At 40.8% G+C, this 26,284-nt stretch overlaps 1 long non-coding RNA gene across 2 annotated transcripts in view; it reads left to right on the top strand.

Moving 5' to 3' along the window:
* LOC127575401 (uncharacterized) overlaps window positions 1-25,937 on the top strand; it is a 161,413-nt gene extending 135,476 nt beyond the window's left edge. For both annotated transcript variants that reach the window (XR_007957050.1, XR_007957051.1), the window contains 2 exons: window positions 13,306-13,366; window positions 25,715-25,937. This is a non-coding gene — a long non-coding RNA (uncharacterized LOC127575401). The remainder of the gene's footprint in view (window positions 1-13,305; window positions 13,367-25,714) is intronic.
* Window positions 25,938-26,284: the final 347 nt, after the last annotated feature.

The raw sequence follows: 26,284 nt of genomic DNA on the forward strand, positions 1-26,284 counted from the left end.
GTTGGTCCAATCTTGACCTTAGCTCCATTTTCTTGCCTGTTCCCCATAAATCTTGTCTCCAAAGCACCAAACATCTGGCTTGAATACATTCTATGACTCAGCCTATGCAGGTCTCTGGAGTAGAGTGTTTCAAAAATCCAGAAGGAGGAAGGGGCAGCGTTGTTCCCTTGAAGCAAAGGGAATTGACAGGCTTACGAGGGTAAATAGAAAGAAGTCAGTCCCATTAGAAGAAATTCAAGGACCAAGGGGAATAGATATAACATTTTGGGAAAAGAAATAAGTGGGATATCAGAAAACACTTCTTTAATCAGAAATTAGGTATAATCTGGAAGTCACTGTAATAGTAGTAGAAATAGGGTCAAGCACAGCCTCCAGAAAGGAAAACTGAAAACTCAGAATGCTGCTCCTAGTTTTGATGAAAGGCCATTGAAAACAGTGGCTCTGTTCCTCTCCTCACAGACCTACCTGAACTTACCAGCATTTTCTGTTTTTCTTTCAGTGTTCCTTCAAACGGGAATGGATAGCTACTTGAAAGAAGATAACTTGTAGAGCAATGGCGATAAAGCAGGAGAATGGGGTTGATGGGATTGTTCCACTTGGAGTTGGCATTAATTAGATGGGCTGAATAGCCCCTTCTGTAGTGTGACATCTCAATGATTTTATAATATCTTCTCTGGGGTGTCATTCAGTGGTATTGTCCAGAAGCCCTCTATCATACCAAGAGTACTGGAAACTGAAGCTCTCTCCCCAGATGAAAATTTGACAAGGGCATCAAAGGTTATAACATAACCTAACATACAATCTAACATGGCAGAAGATCTGAGAGGCAACTCCTGTTCCTATGGTTGAATCAAAGCAGTTGCACTCTACTTTCATCTAGTCTTTGCTCAAACCCCAATTTCAGATTCGCATTTTTACATGTGCTGGAATATATAAGCTGAATCCTGACTTTTTCCATCTATGTACACATTCTCACAGATGCAAAGTCAGGAAAAAACAGTGGAGGTTCTCCCTGGTAGACACAGGCCCATCACTAAAATGGCAATAAGATGAAAGGAGGCTTCTCTGTCTCTGGGGGAATGTGCATTACATTCCACAGCTGACCAGCTCTGCAGGAGTCGCAGAGAGAGGCAAAAGTAAGCTTCAGTTCTTATTTACATTTTTAATATCCCTTCCTCCAAGACGTGTTATTGTAGATAGTGGGCCTCATGGTTGTCAATCTTCACTGGCACTATTTTTGGTAGCTCAGGAGGATGCCATGAAACTGACTAGCTGGTAAGTGCACTAAAATGTCCCAACCCCCCTGCTGATGCTAGACAAATAAAACAGTTTTTACTATAACAGCTACAATGTAAATGCACACCTCTTTGCGGTTCATCAGTGCAGTTCTGGAAGTAGGATCTGGAATTTCTGCTAAGTTATTTTGCTATTATTTGCCTGGAATCATGCCTTTAGCCACAAAACTGACCAAACACCTGAATGAAATAATGCACATTATCAGTTCCTGGTGAATTGTGCTCACTGGTCAGCCTTCAAGGAGATTAACCGTTTTCAGATAAAATGGTCACAATTTAAAAGCTAATCCAAATGCACAGAATTCAAGTTAAAAATGAATGATAGGATACAGATTGTTGTATGTCAGTGTAACTAGTAAATGGTTTAGGACACTTTTTATGTGTAATTTTCAGTAATTTAGTTACTCACAGGTAGTGGACTGAACACAATAATAAAAAAATTAATGGATCCATTTTTAATTGTAGCAATTAAACTGCACCATTGATAGTTTTAAATACATCAAGGAAATTTTTTTTTAATGGGAAAAGGTTTTTTTATTAAGAAATTACATCTTAAAATATTGCTGAGCTGCATTGATTCATTGTAGATGTCACCTTTAGTAAAAGTGGAACCATAATGGAGAAAATTAATACTTTTCAAAATAGCCAACATTTACACATTGATTGCAGAATCTGTTGCCAGATCTTTGGAAATTACTTCTGAAATCCATGAACAGACCATTACAATTACTTTTTTTTTGCTTTCAATGTCCTTGGATCATGAAGTTACTTTATAAAGAAAGACCGGGCAGAATAGGCTAATATTCAATGGAGCTCGGAAGAATAAAAGATTCTGAAGGCAGATGACAGCGTAAGAGCTATAAGTATGTTTCCTCTGGCATGGGAATCTAGAAAAATGGACCTCAGTCACAGGATAAGATCAAGAATTCAAGACCGTCACATGGTTGTGAATCTTGGAATTTTCTGTCAAAGAGAGATTATTCAAATCTATAAATCAGAAGGAAAATACCAACAAGTGCAAATGTGGGTCATTCACATGTAGGGATGGGAAAATTTATGATGGGGAAAAGGGAAATGGTACAGGAATTAAACAAATATTTATGAAAGAAGGTGAAAAAGAATCACCCTCAAACAATGGAGAATCAAGGATATAAATGAGGATATGCAAGAAACATGTGATGGTAAGTAAGTACTATAAGAGCAATTTAATGAGCCTGAAAATGGGTAATTCCCAAGGATCTGATGATCTACATTCCAGAATTTTGAAAGAGGTGGCTATCATCTTCCAAAATTTTATAGATTATGAAAAGGTGCCTGCCGATTGAAACCTAGCAAATGTAACATCATCCTTTAATAAAAGTGAGAGAGAGAAAACAGGAAACTACCAAATTGTTAGCCTGACATCAGTAGCGGTAAAAGTTCTGGGTGTGATTACAAGACAGTTGGAAAATAATAATATGATTGATCAGAATCAATATGGATTATGAAAGGAAAATCATGACCAATTTGTTAGGGTTCTTTAAGGAGGTAACCAGTGAAGTAGATGAAAAGAACTGGTGGACATTTGGATTTTCAGAAGGCTTTCAATAAGGTCTATGCAATGGGGAGGTGCACAATGTTAGGATACATAAAAAGTGAATGATATATTAGCATGGATTGAGAGTTGGTTAACAATTAGAAAACAAAAAAAAAGTAATAAATTGCTACTTCTCCAGTCGGTAGGCTGTGACTAGTGGGACTGCAAACTGAGGAACTATTCACAATCTGTTTTGATGAGTTAGCTGGGAGGAACCAATACATTTCCAAGTTTGGGGGTGGGATCCAAACTGGAGAGACTGGGGAAGAGGTGCTTGGCTCTCAAATAGAGAAAGCTAGTAGTAGGTAAGATAGGCAGGTGATAGAGAAGGGACATGCTCAGTCAGGTTTGAGATCTGTCTATTTTAATGCAAGGAGTATTGTAAACAAGGCGGATGAGCTTAGAGCTTGGATCGATACTTGGAGCTGTGACGTGGTGGCCATTACGGAGACTTGGATGGCTCAGGGACTGGAATGGTTGCTTCATGTGCCAGGTTTTAGATGTTTCAGAAAGGACAGGGAGGGAGACAAAAGAGGTGGGGGAGTGGCACCGTTGATCAGAGATAGTGTCACGGCTGCAGAAAAGGTGGAAGTCATGGAGGGACTGCCTATGGAGTCTCTGTGGGTGGAGGTTAGGGACAGGAAGGGGTCAATAACTTTACTGGGTGTTTTTTATAGGCTGCCCAATAGTAACAGGGATATTGAGGAGCAGATAAGGAAGCAGATCCTAGAAAGGTGTGAGAATAAGAGAGTTGTTGTGATGGGGGATTTTAATTTCCCAAACATTGATTGGCATCTCCAGACAGTGAGGGGTTTAGTTGGGGTGGAGTTTGTTAAGTGTGTTCAGGAAGGATTCTTGACACAATATGTAGATAGGTCTACAAGAGGAGAGGCTGTGCTTGATTTGGTATTGGGAAATGAACCTGGTCAGGTGTCAGATCTCTCAGTGGGTGAACATTTTGGTGATAGTGATCATAATTCTATCTCCTTTACGTCAGCACTGGAGAGAGATAGGAACAGACAGACTAGGAAGGTGTTTAGTTGGAGTAAAGGGAATTATGAGGCTCTCAGGCAGGAAATTGGAAGATTAAATTGGGAACAGATGTTGTCTGGGAAAAGTACGGAAGAAATGTGGCAAATATTCAGGGGATATTTGTGTGGAGTTCTGCATAGGCATGTTCCAATGAGACAGGGGAGTCACGAAAGGATACAGGAACCATGGTGTACAAAGGCTATAATAAATCTAGTCAAAAGGAAAAGAAAAGCTTACAAAAGGTACAGAGAGCTAGGTAATGTTAGAGATCTGGAAGAGTATAAGGCTAATAGGAAGGAGATTAAGAAGGAGATTAGGAGAGCCAGAAGGGGACATGAGAAGGCCTTGGCGGGCAGGATTAAGGAAAACCCCAAGGCATTCTACAAGTATGTGAAGAGCAAGAGGATAAGATGCGAAAGAATAGGGCCTATCAAGTGCAGCAGTGGGAAAGTGTGTATGGATCCGGAAGAAATGGTGGAGATACTTAATGAATACTTTACATCAGTATTCACTAGGGAAAAAGATCTGGGGGATTGTAGTGTGGACTTGCAGCAGGCTGAAAAGCTTGAGCATGTAGATATTAGGAAAGAGGAGGTGCTGAAACTTTTAGAAGGCATCAAGTTGGATAAGTCACCGGGACTGGATGAGATGTACCCCAGGCTGCTGTGGGAGGCGAGGGAAGAGATTGCGGAGCCTCTGACGATGATCTTTGCATCATCAATGGAGATGGGAGAGGTTCCAGAAGATTGGAGGGGTGTAGATGTTGTTCCCTTATTCAAGAAGGGGAGTAGGGATAGCCCAGGGAATTATAGGCCAGTGAGTCTTACTTCAGTGGTTGGTAAGCTAATGAGAAGATCCTGAGAGGCAGGATTTATGAACATTTGGAAAGGTATATATGATTAGGAATAGTCAGCATGGCTTTGTCAAGGGAAGGTCCTGCCTCACGAGCCTGATTGAATTTTTTGAGGATGTGACTAAACACATCGATGAAGGGAGAGTAGTAGATGTAGTGTATATGGATTTCAGCAAGGCGTTTGATAAAGTACCCCATGCAAGGCTCATTGAGAAAGTAAGGAGGCATGGGATCCAAGGGGACATTGCAATGTGGATCCAGAACTGGCTGGCCCACGAAAGGCAAAGAGTGGTTGTTGAAGGGTCATATTCTGCATGGAGGTCAGTGACCAGTGGTGTACCTCAGGGATCTGTACTGGGACCCTTGCTCTTTGTGATTTTTATAAACAACCTGGATGAGGAAGTGGAGGGGTGGGTTAGTAAGTTTGCGGATGACAAAAAGGTTGGAGGTGTTGTGGATAGTTTGGAGGGCTGTCAGATGTTACAGCGGGACATAGATAGGATGCAAAGTTGTGCTAAGAAGTGGCAGATGCAGTTCAACCCAGATAAGTGTGAAGTGGTTCATTTTGGTAGGTCAAATATGATGGCAGAATATAGTATTAATGGTAGGACTCTAGGCAGTGTGGAGGATCAGAGGGATCTTGGGGTCCGAGTCCATAGGATGCTCAAAGCGGCTGCACAGGTTGACTCTGTGGTTAAGAAGGCATATGGTGTATTGTCCTTCATCAATCAGGGAATTGAATTTAGGAGCCGAGAGGTATTGTTGCAGCTATATAGGTCCCTGGTCAGACCCCACTTGGAGTACTGTGCCCAGTTCTGGTCACTTCACTACAGGAAGGATGTGGAAGCCATAGAAAGGGTGCAGCGGAGATTTACAAGGATGCTGCCTGGAATGTGGAGCATGCCTTATGAAAGCAGGTTGAGGGAACTTGGCCTTTTCTCCTTGGAGTGACGGAGGATGAGGGGGGACCGGATAAAGGTGTATAAGATGATAAGAGGTATTGATCGGGTAGATAGTCCGAGGCTTTTCCCCAGGGATGAAATGGTGGCCACAGGAGGACATAGGTTTAAGGTGCTGGGGAGTAGATATAGAGGAGATGTCAGGGGTAAGTTGTTTACTCAGAGAGTGGTGAGTATGTGGAATTGGCTGCCGGCAACGGTGGTGGAGGCGGATACGATAGGGTCTTTTAAGAGACTGTTGGATAGGTACATGGAGCTGAGGAAAAGTAGAGGTCTATGGGTAAGCCTAGTAATTTCTAGGGTAGGGACATGTTCAGCACAGCTTTGTGGGCTGAAGGGCCTGAATTGTATGTTTCTATGTTGATGACACAAAACTAGATGGGAACTTGAGCAGCTATGAGAATGGAAAGAATTTTCAAAAGGATATAGACAAGCAAAGTGAGAGGGCAACAACATGCCAGCAGCAATACAAGGTGGAAATGTGAGATTTCCAAGGTTGAAAAAACAGAAATGCTGAGTGTTTTTCAAATGGTGAGAAACTGGGGAATGTTGATGTTCAAAGGAACCTGCATGTCTTTACACACATCACTGAAAACTAACATAAGGGGCAGTAGGCAACTAGTATGGCAAATGGTATCACAGGAGACACTGCAGGTGTTGGAAACTGGAGCAAAAACAGTCCTGATGCAGGGCCTTGACCTGAAATATTGACCATCTCTTTGCCTCCACAGATGTTGCTTGAACTGCTAAGTTCCTTTTATTTTGTTTTGGCGGGCACATGGTATGTTGGTCTTTGTTGTGAGGGGATTTAAAATCAAGAGTAAAAATGTCTCAGTACATTTATATAGGGTCTTGATGAAACCACATCGTGAGTACTGTGTATAATTTTAATTTCCTTGCCAAAAGATGAACATACTTGCTAAAGATGGAGTGCAGAGAAGATTCATGAGACTCATTCCAATGATTGGTGGTAAAAAGAGGAGAAATTGAGTCGGGTAGGCCTCTGTTCTCTAATGTTTAGAAGAATGAGAGATGACTTATTTGAACTACACACAATTCTTAGAGAGCTTGACAGTTAGATGTGGGGAGGCTGCCTCCCTTGCGAAGGCCATAAGATCTTTGGGCTCAGAATACATATAATAGGCCATTTAGTACTGTAATGAGGTGAAATTTCTTTATTCGAAGGACGATGAATCTTCGGAATTATTTTCCATGAATGCAACAGAGGTTCAAGCATTGATTGCCATCAAAACATAGATTGTTAGATTTCTAAGTATAAAAAGGTTCAAGGGATATGGAGAGAGGGCAGGAAAGTGGTATTTGAGGTAAAAGATAATCCATAATTGTTGGTGGCAGGTTAAACTCAAGGGATTTATGATCTATTCCTGCTTCTACATCTTATGTCCTTGCAGTTCCAGTAATATGTGAAAAGGCTCTCCAGCAATTTAATTGCATTAATTCCTGCACTGGCATTGAACATGCACTGTTCTTCTCCCTACTGAATCAGCAAGTACTCTCTTCAGTTCTTAAATGCTGTGAGCATCTCCACATTCACTGTGTGCGATTACAGCTTATTCAGGAATTTATCAACTCTCAGTTTAAAGTTGTTGCTTATACTTAACTTTTAGAGAGTGCCTTTTTACTTGAAGGCAATTTGCATGCTGACTTATTGTCATGTGAATAGAACTGTCTATGCGTAAAAGGGCATTTGGTTGATATTAATAGCAGCTTGCATTTTTCTGATATGTTTAATCTAGTGGTAAATTATTTATGCCTTTGGACCAAAAACATTAATGTAATCAATTTTTTTTTATCAGAGAGGGAAGGACCAATCTAATTAACTTTAATAAGCCAGCACTTTGCATGTCATTACCCACATTGAGGTATAAATCACACTCAGACCAAAGCTTAACTCTATCTTAACTCTATTCCCTTGCACCGAAATTTGATTCTTATTTATCACTGGGATGTCACAGTGAAAGCATATTACTATGATGCAAATGGAAGCATTATACCTGATTAAAGGCTTAATGTACTAATTTGATTAAAGGCTTAATTCATCTTTGCATTGTTGTGTTATTTTGAAACTGACTAACTTGATGAAATAAAAAGGAATGCAAGAAATACAAAAAACTTGAGGAGCAAATGGTATTAATTGCAGTAAGGAATTAAGATGGTGAAGATTATCCTGGATATAGGAACTCGAGAATGATATAACCAATTAAAGTTAATTTTTGTCCTGGATTATTGACATTAGGTTCAGAGTTTCTGATCTTTCCTTCTCTCCTTTTTTAACAGACCCATAACATTCAAGGTCCTTCACTCATTTGACACCACCCACTGGAAGATCATGGCCAGAAACTCCCCAATTTCCATTTAGTAATGTTGGATGCATCCCATCTTTCTTGATGATATTTGACTTTGAAAACCACAAAACTTTTAATACCTTCTCTTTACCTTTCTTCATTCTATAGAGTATTACTGCTCTCCCTCTCATTACTGCTATATTGGTAACATTTAGTAAAGGTAGAGTATAAAGATAGAGTGGATTCCAAGAGAGCTCCAGACCCTGAAGTTGTTATCCATTCTGATTATTAATCAGGGTGTTTCATGACTATTGCTGTCTCCTTGGCACACTTATTTTTATCCTATCCAATTTCACAGTATAGTGAATTAAATTGCTGCATTAATGAAAAAAAAACATTTAAATAGCACCTTTCATAACCCTTTCATAACATTTCAAATGTCCATTTATATCTTTTGTGCTTTGGTCTCCAGAGTAGGACTTGAACCCCCATCTTTCAGACTCAGTTGCAAGAGAGCTCATAACAAAGTGCTAGCCCGTGATCATCTCCAATAAGAGAGAGTCTAATCACCAACCTTTGGCATCCAGTGACATTACTCCTGGCGAGTCCTTCACCATCAGTCTCCTTGGTGCCACCATTGACAAGAAACAATAGGACCAGCCACTTAAGTCCATGGCTACCAGAGCAGATCAGAGGCCGGGTATCCCTGGGAACTAACTCACCTTTTGACAGACTTTCCACCATCTAAAAAACATAATCGGGATCATGATGAAATGCATTGCAAGTTCCATGGATGAGAGCAGTGCCAACAACTCTCGACAACATCCAGGACAGAACAACCCATTTGATTAGCATTCCATCAACAATCTGAAACATTCATTCTCTCCACCACTGAGGCACCGAGAATGCCAATGTATCATCGACAAAATGAATTGCCATACCTCATGTAGTCTATTTCAATAGAACCACCCAAACCTGCAACTTCTACTACCAAGAAGGACAAAGGTAGCAGGGAACACCACGACTTGAAGGTTCCCCTCTAAGTCACACACCATCATAACATGGAAATATATGTCCAGTCCTTTCTTTTGTGTGCTGGGTCTAAATCCTGGATCTCCCCCCTCAACAGCACTGTGTGAGTACCTTCACCAGAATGATTGCAGCAGTTCAAGAAGGCAGCTCACCACTACCTTCTCAAGGGCAGTAGTGGATGGGAAATAAATGCTGCCCTTGCCAAACAAAACAAAAAAAAATCATGTTACATCTGTTACTGTCGAGAGGCCTGAAGCCACTACATTCACCATGACACTGAACACACAGAGGCAGGTCATGTGCTTTTCAATAAATACTAATAAATTTCATAGACCAGAAGTTTAAAAGTTAAAAGACTAGAAGTCTGGCCAAGGATATTAGTATATAAGACCTGTTGTGTTCAGATCTTTGGGCTTCAAATCAGCTCTGGAGTCAGCCCTTTGCTGTTCAGTCCTGCATTGCACACAGTGAGAAATACATCTGTATTTCTATGTTGTTGTTTGTCATTGTAGCTCAGTACTCAGTGCTGTGAGTTGCCAAGTTGAAACTGCATGCTTTCAACTCAGTGAATGAACAGTGTTGTCAGTAGACATTCTGATGAAATAAAAGAATGCATTGGACCAAAGTGTACAAGCAACCACCTCGGCGCTTGCATCTGTGAGGAGTGTGGAGCTGAAGTGTTATCTTGTGCTTAATACTTGATTTATTTAATACTCAGCAGGAGAATTGCTGTGATAAAGGAACATGGGACACAGAGGAAACAATGCAGAACAATAATGAATCTTGTCAAGGTGTATTTATGCCTAGTTTAGCTTGGCAACCTTGCATTCACCAAAATCATTTTTCTCATGAGTTTACAAAATTTTAGGTTGGAGTCCATTCAGCATTGGATTGTCCTTTTATTTTTATTCATATTGAACTAGTGATGAACCTTATTGTAAGGCCTTCTTTGCTTCATAAACTTCTCTAACAGAACCTCCAGTACATGGTTGTTGGGTGATCATCAAACATGATTCAGTTTTAAATGCCTTTGAAAAGCAATGACTCCAGAAATTCCAGTTTTGCATCTTTAGGTTTCAGATATTTTTGGTATTGTGTGACTTTTATTAATTTAGATATAGGAAGGTCAGCATTCATTAGTTACTTGGGTCAGAGGTGGGTTAGAGATTTTTGGAAGTTTAATACATCACCAATGAACAATCTGCCCATAAGCTTTGGCATACACAAACACAGATATGACATTTTCTGAACTTTTACTTCATGCCACTCAAATTATAAAAGTCTTCTAGATATTGTTTTTGCTCTTATTTGGCTCTTATTAATTATACATTGGTTATTATATAGAATGGCAGTGGCATTGCCAGACAATAATAGGTTCAATCCTTGCTGTCTGGGGCTATTTGTTTCCTTTTTAATTACTTAAATCTAATTACCTGATGATCCAAGTAAGTGACCTAATAAATTTTTATCATAATTCTTCCACATTATCAGCAAGCTGCTCCTTTCAATGAGAAAGGAATTATTTAAAAAATGCTATGAAAGCTTAAAGTTGGGCAGCTATGTATTTGCTGGAAAAAAATCTGAAAGCAACATTTGTTTTCCAATAAGTTGAGACTAAGTTACACAATTTCCATTAACCTTCTTTCAACTCTCCCTGTAAAATGAAAGTCTAATGATGTTTTGATATGGATAAGTAACAGGGTTTCTTTTAAGCTCATTTTCTTGTCACTTTAAGCAGAATGGCAAAACAAACCACTCATTTTACAGAATGAACCTCCAAGTGCTTAAGCTCATTTTTTTTCTTATGCAAATGTCATACATCAGTTTTCTAAAATAAAAAAATAAATAATTAAACTACTCTAGAAATGAACAAAAATATGACTTTAACATGTAAATAATTCTTAAAAAATAATGCAGAAGTTGAAAATTAGGATTGAAATTGTAGATATTGGAAATATCCCTAATATCAGACAATGTCGATTAGAGAGTACCAGAGTTAACGACTGGATCACAATTGATGTGGCTCATTGTCCATGCTGCTACTGTGGTCACACTTACTTTATTCAGCTATCAGGGAACTGATTGAAATGGGGGGCTGGCCTTTGATGACCAGAGATATTTTAAAAAGTTCAAATCGATATAAATAATTAGGAAATAATTAGAGTGGCACATCGGTGCAGCTAGTAAACCTTTGCCACACAGCTCCAGCAACCCATGTTCAATCCTGTCTATCTGGTGTTTGCACCTTCTACCTGTGACTGCGTGGGTTTCCTCTAGGTGCTCCTGTTTCCTCCAACATCTCCAAGAAACATTGATTGGTAGATTCATTAGCCACTGCTAATTGCCCTACTATATAAGTGAATAAGTATAGAATCTGGGGAAAGCTGATGGGGACGTAGGGAGAATAAAAATAAGATTTATGTATGATTAGTATAAGTGGATGCTTGATTGTCAGTGAGGATTCAGTGGGCTGAAGGGCCTGCTTCTGTGCTGTATGACTCTATGATTCTAAAAGTTACGATAAAAATTAAAGCATGAAAAAACTATTACATTTATTTAACAGGTTAAATTTAAATATTGATTAAAAACATAAAGAGACAGTTAAAAAAAAAGCACTTACCTTTTCAATCAAGTTTGGCAATGTTATTGATAGTGTTGCACATGCCAGGTCACCCCAGCATAAAGCTGAGGGGCTGTTTGCAAAGTGCAGTAAGTTTGTGCTCCACCATGGGAGTCCAGTGGCAACATCTGACCTCCTGCTCATCTCTGATTTCTGCACTACAATGCACCAGAGGTAATGTGACCATGAGGAGGACATTGCCAATGGCTCTCTGCTGCACTGGTGACAAAAAGTAAGCACATTCTGGCTTAATGTTTCAACTGAACAGATATTGGTTTCAGAAGGGTGTCAGTGAACTGCTTTCTGGAACGACTGTGATTTGTATGGTAGAGATATTGAGTGGGGATGGATAATTCAATAATGCTTCCAAATGCTGCACTTATACATTAGTACGTGTTTTAACAAATAATTTTCCATTTGGTTAATTGATTTTATTATTGTTTGAAGTGTGAAGAATGGTGTTATTTCTGACATGAGGATAACAGCAAAATAAAACACTTCAACATGATTCATCAGGCTTTTGATATCACTCCCTCACTTCAGGTGACCATGCTGGAATCAATTATTCTCTAGTGTCTTTGGACTTGTGGATTTGTGCATTCAGTGCCTCAACATGTTTTCCAAGATATCACGATGACCTGGGTTATGTTGAGCTGCAGCCCACGCTTGCCACTTGAATTCCCTGTTTCCCCACACTTAACAGGTTTGGATCAGATTGTGTTGACTAAACATTGGTGAGACTGCACTTGGAGTATTGTGTGCAGTTCTGCTCACTATGCAACAGGAAATATGTAATTAAACTGGAGAGAGCACAGAAAAGATTCACAAGGATGTTGACTGGACTAGAGGGCCTGTCTGTAAGGAGTTTGTACGTTCTCCCCGTGTCCGCTTGGGTTTCCTCCGGGTGCTCCGGTTTCCTCCCACATTCCAAAGACTTACGGGTTAGGAAGTTGTGGGCATGCTATGTTGGCGCCGGAAGCATTGTGACACTTGCGCGCTGCCCCCAGAGTACGCTAGGTAAAAGATGTATTTCACTGTGTGTTTCGATGTACATGTGACTAATAAAGATATCTTATCTCATCTTATAAGGAGAGACTAGATAGGCTGGGACAGTTCTTTTTCCACTCAGAGTGTGGTGTTTATCTGGAATGAGCTTCCAGAGGAAGTGGAAGAGGCAGGTTTAATTAGGTTTAAAAGACATTTGGACTGGTAAATGGATAGGAAAGATTTAGAGGGATATGGGCCAAACAGAGAAATGAGACTGTCTTAGGTAGATACCTTGATCAAGTTAGACCGAAGGGGTTTCTTCCATGCTGTGACTATCCCGAATGTGATTGGTAGGGCCCTAGTCTGCGCTGAGGCCTTGCACTCCATAAGTGGGTCACGTGGATGAGCCAGAACAAGCCCCGCTCACTAAATGCTGAGGAAATCTTTGACAGACAACAAAACCAGATGACCATCTGTACCATCTGTCAAAGCTGACGTTCAAAAATGTAAAAGTAAAATAAGTCGCTTTTTCTCACTTCCGTAAAATATATGAAATCACCTAGACTACTTCTAAATAATTGAAGTTATTAGCACAAACTGAGTAATTAAAACATGTAACTCATCTTATCTTTACCTTCCTTCCAGACAGCCGTTAAATCTCCATGGACTCCTAGATCTTCGTCTGGGTCAGATGTGCATGTGAAAGGTTAGCTAACTTTTGTTGGGCATTCCTTACTGTTCTTGAAGGGTGGTGGTGAGCAAGTCTGGGACTTCCACATTAGGATACGCATGCACCAAAGTTCTGAACAAGCTTGCATTTTCTGGGGAAAATGCTGGCAGTTCACTGTAAAGCTGCTGCAAATTCCCACCATGATTCAGCCCATATGATTTTCTGTCATTCCTGTCAATTCTCTTATCATTTTACATTATCAATCATCATTGCTTTTAGAAGCTACACAAATAAAGGTCAGCTTATACAGTATCAACTTCCCATAATCTATTCATTCTTATTTAATTGAAGTGCAATAAAAGCAGTGGTTCAGATTTTCAAGCTTTCTAATAACTGAGTAAAGGCATGTTGAAGTACTGCCATATCTTTGTACTATTTGTTTTGATTTTGGTATACTTCATCACTCTCTCCTTTACAGAAGTGAGACTATAACCTGGAGTTATGATTCCTCCTATCAGCTAGGTCAATATCAGACACAGTAGGATGGACACCACTGTAACTTATAGATATATTATTCCTTTGTGTCAGTTCTCTCACCATCTGACATTCATGCCCTTTAACACTCAGCCAGCTGAATCAGGGTTTTTTTTGCTGAGTCACACAATAATGCATATTCAAGGCCCCCCACTCAGTGTACTTTGCCCTTGAGACACTTAGTGCATCTTCCAAGGGAAGGAGTATAATTCATGACCTGAGGAGTACCAGTAAATAGCCATCACTGGAGGTTTGGCCTGAAGCTGTAAGACTTCACGGAGTCTACGTTCTCTCACTGACACCAAAAACGCCATCTAGGTACCAGAGACTAAGGAGCTAACGTTAATGCCAGTTCTTACGTCAAAGGTTCTTAGTGGGGAAAGGAAGTCAGAACCATCTGTTCTCTGCTTTACACAACCTCAGAACTTCCCATGGTCTGTTTTATCAATCCAACATTTTCCATGTGGAGTTACTGATTCAATATAGGAAACAGCAGCCAGTTTGAAGACAGGTTGATACAGTGGCCCAACAGGTAGTGTTGCTGACTCATAGTTTCAATCAGCAGAATTTGATCCTGACTTCCAGTACTGTCTATGTGGATTTGCTTGTTCTTCCCGTGACCACATAGGGTTCACCTGGGTGCTCTGATTTCCTCTAACATCCCAATAATGTGCTAGATGGCAGGTTAAATCACTTTAAATATTCTCCAGTGTAGGTAAGGAATAGGAGAATTGGGGAGCAGTTGATGGGTATGTGAAACTTAAGGAGAAATAAGATGGGGAATCAGATTGATGAAATTACTCTGAGAGCTGGCGTTAACATTGGGCTAAATGGCTTCCTATGTTATAATGAAATATGAAAAAATATATGAAAGATCCCAATAGCAACAAATAGAACAAAGATCATGGTCAACTTTCTTTCTGAGTTGATTGGGAGATCAATATTGGCCAAGGTGCCAGAAGAATGCTCATACTCATCTTTGAATAGTGCCTTGGGATACTTCACATCCATTTCAGGGGGCTGCTGCTTTTACTTCTCAGCTGATAGTCACTCTTTCTGATAATGCAATACTCCCTCTGTTCTGATCTGAAATGCCAAGTTAGATTATCTTCTAATTGATTACAGGAATACTACTGATGACACAGAAATATCCACCCAGATAGAAAGTTTCATCACAGTATGTCAATGACAGTTTTCAAGCTACTTTGCAGGATCTTTAACTGCCAGTTTATTCTCTTAATTCTGAAATAATTTTCTTTTATAAGTTTTACAGCATCATGAGCGGCCGAGCTCTTAATTCCTGTAATCAATTTATTTATTCAATATCCAAGACATTTATAACATATTCAGGGGTTGAACAGAGAACATCTATGGTTAGTAAACTAATATATAGTAATATCACGTACCCTGAAATAATCTTTCCTGATTTTTAAAGGCTCTTCTCAAGAGTGTGGCAATAACTGCCAAACAGATTTATTAAATATGGATATGTGAACACACTACCCTTTTTACAGTGGCTATCAGCTTAACCTATTCCACTTGATCTAGTGCAAAGTAAGAATTATATCTTTTGCACTAAACCTCTACATAAATATTGGCCTTAAATTTCATGGGCCTTTCTGGTGAGCTGTCAGTGTAAATCCATAAGTGCATGGCATTAATCTCTAAAATTAGGCCAGGGTCTAATAAGTCCATCATTAATAAACTATCTTCTCTCACTACTGGAGTCTGTGAGTGACTGGTCAGCACTCTTAAATACATCTCCTAGTTTGTCCATGGACATACAGGGTTCATTAGTGACATTTGGTGTCGGAAGCACCTGCGGTATAATCCAGTGGGTGAGCTGCAGACATTGCTGTCAAGTACATGCTAATCGTTGAGTGAGAATGACGGCTAAATGAGTCTTAAGTGCATTAACTTTGTCAATGAGTCACTGAGAGATACAACATGGAAACAGGCCCTTCATCTCACCAAAACATGCCAATAATGTTTATACTAATCCTACATTAATTCCATTTTATTTAATTTTCTTCACATTCTCATCAACTCCCCCAGATTCTACCATTTACCTACAATTTACAGTGGCCAATTAACCCAACAACCCACTTTTATTTGGGATGTGGAAAGAAAGCTGAGCAGCTGGAGGAACCTTATGCAGTCACAGGGAGAATGTGCAAACTCCACATAGACAGCATCCGAGGTCAGGATTGAACCTAGGTCTCTGGCACAGTAAGGCAGTGGCTTATCCAGTTGTGCCACTGTGTGGGATTTCTTTCTGCACACTGATCATAGAGCTCTGGATTATTTGCTGATCCATGATGAGTTTAAATGGACAATTTAAGTCTCTCTGAGCAAGCTAAGAAGTCCTTATTAAAAGCTGATTTGGGCAAGAGCAGCTCATCAGATGGTCTGTGCAAATATAGACCACTAAAGTATTTGAATTGCTTCAACCCTCCCTCAAGTATTCTGTCCATCATTGATCTGTGAGTGACAAGCTGGCACCCAGCTGCAGGTTCTGTTACAGGATGGTAACCACCTCCCATCTGAAGTCAGCCTGCTTAAGGCAGGTAGAATCCTCATTCATATACAGGTGTTGCTGCTGGGCCTTGGGCATTGGCATGAAGTCCAAAGTGGCCCCAACCAACACTGCCAATCTCTTTTGCTTACTACTTATTTTGCAGATGTGAAACAAGCAGCCTGCATTTGAAAACCTTCTCCAACTTTCTAAAACCAAACTAGTTCCTTTGAAATCACTACAATCAGGTATACCTAATAATCAGTTCCAGTGGTGTGGGACTTAAGGTAGCAACGCAAAGGCCAGGTTTTACCAATGATATGGAAATATTAACCCATATGCCAAAATTACTGTAATCAAAGAAGGTATTAAGACTAGCAATTATGAATGCATGGATAGGGTCAGACAAGGTCTAACAGATTTACAGATCATAAGATAAGATATCTTTATTAGTCACATGTACATCGAAACACACAGTGAAATGCATCTTTTGTGTAGAGTGTTCTGGGGCAGCCTGCAAGTGTTTCCATGCTTCCGGTACCAACACAGCTTGCCCACAACTTCCTAACTCGTATGTCTTTGGAATGTTGAAGGAGACCGGAGCACCCTGAGGAAACCCACATAGACACGGGGAGAATGTATTAACTCCTTGCAGACAGCGGCCGGAATTGCACCTGGGTCACTGGTACTGTAATAGCGTTACACTAACCACTACACTACTGTGCCTGCCCAATCATTTTGGAGAGGCTGAATAGCCTTCTCCTTTTTCTAAAGTTATTATATTACAGCAGACACCCAGTGGTCTACTTATGCTTCTAATATTCTACAATCTAAACCAGGAGACACAAGAAACAGCAGGTGCTGGAATCTGGAGAAATAACAGTCTGCTGGAGAAACTCAGTGGGTTGAGCTACATCTGTGAGAGGAAAGAAATTGTTGACATTTTGGGTCGAGACCCTGCATCAGGCCGGAGAGTGGAGAGGGATGATAGTCAATCTAAAGAGGAGAGGAGGAGGGGTGAGATTCATCTTATCTATGCCCTTTATGGTTTTATAACCTTCACTCCAGAGAAAATGGTCCCAGCCTGTCCAGTCTCTCCTTAGAACTCAAGCCCTCCAGTCCTGGCAACATCATTGTGAATCCTTTCTGCACTGTCTCAATCTTAATCACATCCTTCTGATAATATGGTGACCAGAACTGAACACAATATTTCCAGTTGCGATCTCACCAACATCTTGTACAGCTGTAACATGATGTCCCAACTCTTGTACTCAATGCCTCAACCGATGAAGACAAGTGTTGCATATGCCTTCTTCACCACCTCTATCTGTCTGTTTAAACGACCTGGACTTGCATCTGACAACCTTTGTAAAGCAGACTAATTGAAATGGCCTTTGTCTCTTTGCTGTCCAATTTACAGGTTAAGTGTTTCTTCACAAATGCCATTAATAATAATTTATCAGTTTATGTGAGGTAATTAAATGTCAGGCTCTATGGTCAATGCTCAACGAAAGGGATTAGTTTGTGGATGGCAATTTACTGAAGGTTGACAGCTTCTCATATTTTTCATTGGCCACCATCTAACAAAATAATAGTGTGGTAATAGCGAGTTTTTGTTAAATGACAACTAGTGACAATTGAGTTGAATACTGCATCTGTAACTCCAAAAGTCAAAAGGAAGCAAGTACATAATCCATGAGCAGATTGTGGATCTGAATTAAGATGTTCCATCACAATTTCATGACTGGTGGAGTTAGGTGGGCAGATGGGTACAGCGGTGCTATAGGAACCCACGGTTGATGGAGAAAAACACCAACAAAATAGATGGTTGTTTTGATCGGAAAAGAATCTCATCATTCACTATGGGACCATTGGGGATAAAGCTTGACCTTTTTCTTGCTGCTTCCATTTGGTAACAAGGGAAAGGCACGGAGTAAAAATTAAGTCCATTCCTCTCACTAAGCCACAGATGTCCCTCAGTGCAATCTTCCCCATTCTGGCTGAAGTGTTAAAGAAATCCCAATTACAAATCTCAATGTGGTTACCAGCAATGGTTTCAGACAAGGCCCCACAACCCAATTGATTAAATCATTCTGCATTGAGTCCAACTACTTTGAACTAAGATGCTTTGGACAGACAACATGAATATTGTTGTGTTTAACCTCCATTTATCATCTTTGGAAACAGATAAAGATTGACAGAAAATCTGGTATAGACTGCCCCCACCTTCACCCTTCCCTCCCCATGTGCCTCTTTGTTCCTTTGTCCGCTCTATCTAGCATTCACCAGCCCTTGTCTCCCAACCCCACCCCTCCCCGTCCCCCCAGCTGGCTCTACCTGCCCATCATACCTTCACCCCTCCTCGGTCCACCAATCACCTCAGGACCCTGTCTGACTGATACATTTATTATCAGCTCTGATATTCTAATATTGCACATTTTAATTTGAAGTCTTTGACTTCAATTTAAATGTGTATACAGATTTCCACTTGTCCTCCGACAACAGATACCAGGATATTCATGCAATGGGAAACGCAAAGGTTGCGAATGCATGCCTTTGTCATGACCAAGGATCTACATCCTTGCACTGAGATCCTTGAGAAGTGTTGGCAGCCATTTCCACCACCTTCTCTGACGTCTTAATTCCAAAAGAGGAAAGCTTGCCAAATTTGTAGCTTGTGGCCTCCATTCTTGCTGGTCCAGCACAGCAAGCAGCACAGGAGGAGGAAAGGACTATGACAGTGAAGACAGCGTGAAGAGCCAATGCACACCAGAATAACAACTGCAGGATAATGTGGCAGGCGTGGTAGTGTAGCGGTTAGCGTAAAGCTATTACAGCGCCAGCGATCTGGGTTCGATTCCGGCCACTGTCTGTAAGGAGTTTGGACGTTTTCCCTGTGTCTGTGTGGGTTTCCTCAGGGTGCTCCAGTTTCCTCCCACAGTCCAAAGACGTACAGGTTAGGAAGTTGCTTTTTGTGCTATGTTGGTGCCGGAAGCATGGCGACACTTGCGGGCTGCCCCCAGAACACTCTACGCAAAAAGATATATTTCACTGTGTGTTTCGATGTACATGTGACTAATAAAGATATCTTATCATATCTTACCCGGCACAATAGCAGCCCATCTTCAGCATCCCCTAATAGTGGACCATGGAAGTTGTCACCAAGTTACCATCGGTAACCAAGCAAGGGATGAGAGATGGAACAATCCTAGTCTCTACCCTATCACAGACGTTCCCTTTGTTCTTTCCACCCCTTCGCCTCTCTGCAATGTAAAACATGCTTATTGTCTCACTTATCAGTTCTGACAAAGGATCATGGACCTAAAACATTGGCTCTGTTTCTCTCTACGCAGATGCTGCCCAACCTGTTGAGTGTTCCCAGCAGTTTCTGTTTGTGTCTGAGATGATAGTTACCTTATTCACATGGTCCTTTTGCAGAGCACAAGCTGCCAATCAGGCCTTGAGATGAAACCTGGAAGAAACGGTGGAAAACCATGCCTGTAAAAAAGGAGGACTCAGTTGGCAGTGCGTGGTGGAGGTGTGAGTGTTCTTAAAATTGGATCTGACCTTTTCATAGATTCATAGATCATACAACACAGAAATAGGCCCTTCAGCTCTCTGAGTCCTCACTACCCACCAAGCATCCATTTACACTAACCCTATTTTATTCTCCCCACATTCCCATCAACTCCCCTCAGATTCAACCACTCGTCTACACACAAGGAGAAATTTACAGTGGCCAATTAATCTATCAACCAAGACATCTTTGGGATGTGGGAGAAAACCAGCGTGCCTGGAGAAAACACACATGGTCACAGGGAGAACATGCAAACTCCACAGAGACAGCACCTGACGTCAGGATTGAACCTGAGATGCTGGAGCTGTGAGGTAGCAGCTCTACCAGTTGCACCACTACCTTGTGAGAAACAATCCAAAGGCTACTTTAAAAACACTTCCCTTCCTGCAAAATTCTGAATTCAGAAACTTCTTCCATTCCACCTTGAACAGCTAATCCTGTGGGCTGTTGTGATCTAGTTCAAGAAAACCTAAAGGTGCTCTCATTTTGGCATATTACTCGATGAAAAAACTAGTGGACAAACTCTTTCAACACAGAAGTCGGGTGCAAATGGTTTCTACTTGACTTTCCAAGTGATTAACGTTGACAATGCCATTTCAGTTCTGTAAATTCATTCATACCCTAGCAATGTCACCACTGGAGCAAAGAGGTCTAATAAAAGATTTAATTAATGTTTTCAAAATTATGAAGTGTGCTGATCGAGCGAATTGGGAAAGATTACCTCCTCTGGTTGAGCAGTCAGTAAATGTGATTGGTGACTTTATCTCTTAATGTACAGTTATAGACTTGCATGCAACTGTGAACTATTGAAAATGTGTATCAAGAAGGGTCACTTGTCATGCCTAGCAACACTACTCATGAATGTTACATTGCACTTGCATGAAAGTTAGCTACCTATTAAGTGTCATCATTTCAAATTATCATTCAGGAGATTGGAAGGAGATTAGGAGTGATTTCTCAGTGAAGGTGGATAGAATGTGGAATGATTGGCAGGGAAAATAGTTGAACTACAAACTATTGCACCTATTAACAGAAAATTGAATACATATTTGAAGCACCTTATTTGACCTTCAGTGGGTAGTGGATTAGCAATCAGCATGCATATTTAGTCTCCTCTATTTCCCTTTTCAGTTCTTGGTTTGCTTACCACTGCCCACATTATCTCTTGGACCAGAGAGTGTAGACAATAGCTCTCTGTGAGAAAAACTCTGCTGGAGATTTACTGATTGTCTGATTGTGCTGGTACATATTGATTTTGCCTGAATTAATGTGCTCCTGATCCAAAGGCAGCAGATTCTACCCTCCACTCCTCCCTGCACACCCCCCTCCCTCACTATTTTCATCAGGCACACTAACAGCATGTGCTTTTTGCCAATATGTTGTAATTTTCCTTTGAATCCAAGATATTAAGCAAAGTGTTTATTTTTCTTTCTGTTTAGTTTAGTTTTGCAAGAGTACGTAGTATGGGTTCATCTACCATCAATTACTTGGAATAAGCTAAACAGTATGACTTGGTGGCATATTTACCATCTGTGCTGATAATTAGGATGTATTATGGCCTGACCCATCAGTATTATCCTTTGGCTGAACCTTATTGACTCTGTGCTGTGCTGTCTACCACTCTTCAGAGACTTGGGCTGCATGTCATTCTGTTGTACCATCTACCCGTTGAGAATCACATCTCACAAAGTAATTCTACTTGTCACTTAATCTGAATAATTTACATTGGGAATGTATGTGTGGGGGACAATCAGCTCTAGAATGACAGACGTTATTGCTTGGAGATGGATCCTGCTTTACTCCTTTGAGTTCCCTGGTTGCCATATGTTACTTCTGTGAGACCTGACATTGTTATGATGGCTATTTATTCTACACCTAATGTCTGAAATATGTGATCAGCATGCCATAAACCAGACTTTCAGGATTAGGTGCAGGCCCCTCAGTGATCATTGCTTTCGGCAGACAAAGGTTCAGTTGGATGAATTGTGACTCTGTCTCTTGATTACATCTGTAAATTTGCATGTAACTTTTGAAGGTATGTATCTAGAAGCTCACATGCCATGAATAGCAACATTAATATTGAATGTAGTGCATTTGCATGAAATTTCACAGCTTATTAAGTGTGAAACTTGGCCCAGAGGATAACATTTTGCCACTTATTCAACAGGTCATGGTTTCACAACCCATACCAGGAATTTAAGGGAATAATCTATGAGCAATGACAACATTACAAACAACCATATACCAGCATAAATACACAAAATCTTCCCAAAGCAGTTCACAGCACCTTTGTTATCAAACAGTATCAGTCCAGAACTGAGAGATTGTTGCAATCTTGGGGGTGTGAATCTTAAGAAAGAGATGGTAAATAAAAGCCATGTCTACTCTCTCAAGTGGACATCAAAGTTCCCAGGGCATTATTCAAAGAAAACTTTTATGAGAGTTCCCTTGACCTCCTGGTCAATAATTGCACTTTAACCAACATCATAGAAAAAAGAAGATTCTCCATCAGTGGAGCATAATCTCACTGAGATTCCCAATCATTGGCTACTTATACCTGGCATGATATCCACAACTTCATTGGGGAATGTAAGGTTTGGTTAAGAAGCTTTTTTTTAAAACAGTTACGTTCGATTTAGTGGTTTTAATTATTTGAAGAATTATAAAGCTCTTTTTTTTAAAGTTCATTCTTATGAGTTGTTTATCTATTTGTGAATGTGAAAGATGTTTAGAAAATTTAAAATCCCAAACAGCTTTGACAGCCTGCAAAGCCAGTGAACAAAGTTAACAGGAAAGTTTTGAGAGTGGTGTAGTTCTTCCTTTGTGCATCATTGTTGGCCCTGCACTGCTCAGGGACTGTCATTGGGTCAGCAAGCACCCACAACATCCAGCTGAGGTCTGTACATGGAACGACCATGGATAAGGATACCTTCCTACTAACAGTATTGATTGATGGAATGTAGGCATCACTGGCATAGGTGGCATTTGTCAGCAGTCCCTAATTGTCCCTGAACTCAGGAAGTACTTAAGAGTCAATCACATGGGTCTATCTGGAGTCACAAAACAGGCCAGACTGGATAAAGGTGGCAGATTTTCTTCTCTGAAGGACATTAGTGAGCCAAGTAGGTATTTATACCAATCCAATGGTTTCGTAGTTACTTTTACTGACTACCTGTTCTGTTTTATTTTTTACTTACTTACTTTAATTTAAGTTCTCCAGCTTCCGTGGTGGGATTCAACCCCATACCTCTGGATCAAAGGATCTGAACTCTGGCTGAAGGTCCAGTAGCTGAGCCACCATACTCTCATACCCTGTACAGGTGACTGGCCTGGGCCAACAAGATCAAAAGCATCATGTCAACATATTGATTGTTCCCCTCATGAGGGGCCAATAAGCTCATGGGCAATACATTCACTCCAGCCTGATCCGTTAATTGTCAACAGTCTGAAGCAGTGACCATGTGGATTTCCTCTGGAGGGAAAAACAGTCTGCTTTTCCCTCCTATATATTGGGATTCCACTTTCCCTATCTTCAGTCCTGAAGAAAGGTCCTGACCTGAAACGTTGTCCGCCTGCTTTTCTCCACGGATGCTGCCTGGCCTGCCGAGATCCCCCAGCATCATCGTCTTTTTAGTCTGAAGCAAGCCCATTACATGGGTCATCAAATATGTCGATCCAGATTCAAAGTGAGAGGGAATAGCCTTCCACCACAAGATTGTGATCATACTGGGTACACTGTGATGTAATGCTGTATTTTGGACTTGACATACTGGTCTGTTTTGGTATAAAATTATGGCTCCATCAGGATTGGCAGAGCCTAAGTGCTTGTGTTTTTTGCATGACTAACCTATCTCGACCACACTATTTTGAATGTAGCGACCTTGGCTGCCTGTTCCACATGACGTTACCTCATATCTTTTTACGACTTAGAAAAAGCCCATTCAGCCCATCAGGTCTATACTGGCTCTCAGAGCATTCCCATCTGTCCCCTTCCACCATTTATTTTCCTGTAAGCTATTCTCTCTCACCTGCCCATCACCTCCCTCCCCTAATTCCCCTTCTACCCAGCCACACTAGGGACAAGTTACAGTAGTCAATTAACCTACCAGTGCGTCTTTGAGATGTGGGGCGAAACCGGAGTGCCCGGAGGAAATCCACGTGGTCACAGGGAGAATTTACAAACACATACAAAGCACCCAAGGTCAAGGTCAAACTTGGATCACTGGAGATCTGAGGCAGTGTCTCAAACCTCCCGATATCTGCAGAGTTACCCTTTAAGTAGATCTGATGCCACCCTGTAGCATACTGACTCAAACTCTCCATTTTATGTCAGTAAAGGAGAAAATATGTGGCACGAATTCGGTGAGCAACTGACACAGAGAAATATCAGATCCACTGATCACTTATTGAAGTGATCAAGCCCGATTCCTGATGGATGAGATTTCACCTCGAGATGATCATCTGTACCATCTACCCAGGTTAAACCACTTTTGTACATGATCTCTGCATGAGAAACAGATGCTAATGGATCCAATGTCCCAGCCTCTGCATGTTACTTCATGAAGAACCCATTCTATCAGATTCCATCATCTGGAACCAGGGAGGGGGGAGATGGTGAGCATCTGCAGCCCTTTGTTGCCTCCACCTATCACCTCCCAGCCTCTGTCGCTATTTCCACTCTGCCATGCTTCATCTGCCTATCACCCCTCCTCACCTGGATCCACCTATTGCTTGCCAACTCTTGTTTCACCCCTCCCCCTCATCTTACTGGCTATCTCCTCTCTCTTTCAGTCCAGATGAAGGGTCTCAACCTTAAACATCAGCTGTCCATTTCCCTCCACAAATGCTGCCTGACCTGCTGAGTTCCTCCAGCATTTTGTGTTTTGCTTCAGGTTCCAAGATCTGCAGTCTCTTGTATCTGCAAGATACATGCACTGCAGGCACCACCTTTCAATGTCTTGTTTTTTTAAAGGTCTATGTAATTCCTTAAGCCTCCCCCGCAGCACACAGAGTGGGTAGCATTAAATCATTACTTGAGTGCTCTCTTGATATGACACAGCCTTTTAGTAAATCGATTTAGAATTTTTCACTTAAAATTGCCACTTAAAATTTCCTTCATGGATGGTTAATCACTCACTTTCAGGTAAGCGCAGCAGTTACGCAAACTAACTAAATGTACTGCACGTGTGACAGGAATCCTTAGGCAGTATTGTTGGTCATCACTCTCTGGCAGATAAAACAGCTGACCTGTCTGTAATGGTAGTTGGGAAGCAGACAATGTGGATGTTAAGATGTGAGATATCCACAACAGTTGTACGGGGATATTTCAGTACTTACAGTGTTCCCTGAAATATGCTTATGGTTTTTCCTTGATTTCCTGCTTGAACATTGCAGGGAGACTGATGGGTCCCTGAGAGAAATGGTGTAATTGTCTGAAAGTGATCGCTTCACTCACACCATTAGCCTTAGGCTTCTGCCACTCTCCTGCTACTGCAGCAGACTGCAGGAAGCCTGCTAGAATTTCCAGCTCACAATAATTAATGCTCAGTTACTTATGGTGGCTAGCATGGGAATATTGTTAGGTAGTCTGTAGGCTGTAATAGACCAAGAAGATTAAGAAAGGTGAATGTGTTTTAAATTCACTTAGATTGGGTGTAAAATAATGAACAACAGCGCACTGTCACCAAAGTTTTCAGTTCCATGTGTGCTTGGCCTGTTCTATTGAAAGAATACTGTTATCACATTCTTTATTTTTCAGACCATGTCATCTGATGAAGAGTTTCCTCCACCTGCTCTATCCCTCAGGCAATGGTCACTATACTGTTCACAGCTTCTCGTCTATTTTAAAACAAGGATCGTCTGAAATAATGAGAACGAAGAATAATCCAGCGTTCCGCAACAAAACACATCATTGGTAATTCGTAGTTCGGTTGCCCTGCGTCAATCTTGACAAGAATGAATCTGATCCAGGGTCAGGCATATTGTATTCTCATAATACCTTAATGTGGCACTCCCTTAATAAAATAAATGTCATACTTAATTGGCTAATATGGAGGTAAATTATTATATTAGTAAAATCACTACACTGCTTGTTGTGCATAGATTAAATACTCAGCTATTGATAAATGCAGCTTCAAGTGTGGGTGGAAAGTGTTCATTACCTGAAAAGAAGAAATATAAGACTGCAGTTGTTTATCTCAATCAAAATATTGCTGTCTTAACAAATATAATCTACACTGGGGTAATTTTCTGACAAGCACAACTATATAATAATCTTCATCGCTCCTAAGATCAATGCTACCCTTGACATTGTGAGATGATCATCCGA

Source organism: Pristis pectinata, chromosome 10 (assembly GCF_009764475.1).
Source record: "Pristis pectinata isolate sPriPec2 chromosome 10, sPriPec2.1.pri, whole genome shotgun sequence".
Taxonomy (NCBI): domain Eukaryota; kingdom Metazoa; phylum Chordata; class Chondrichthyes; order Rhinopristiformes; family Pristidae; genus Pristis; species Pristis pectinata.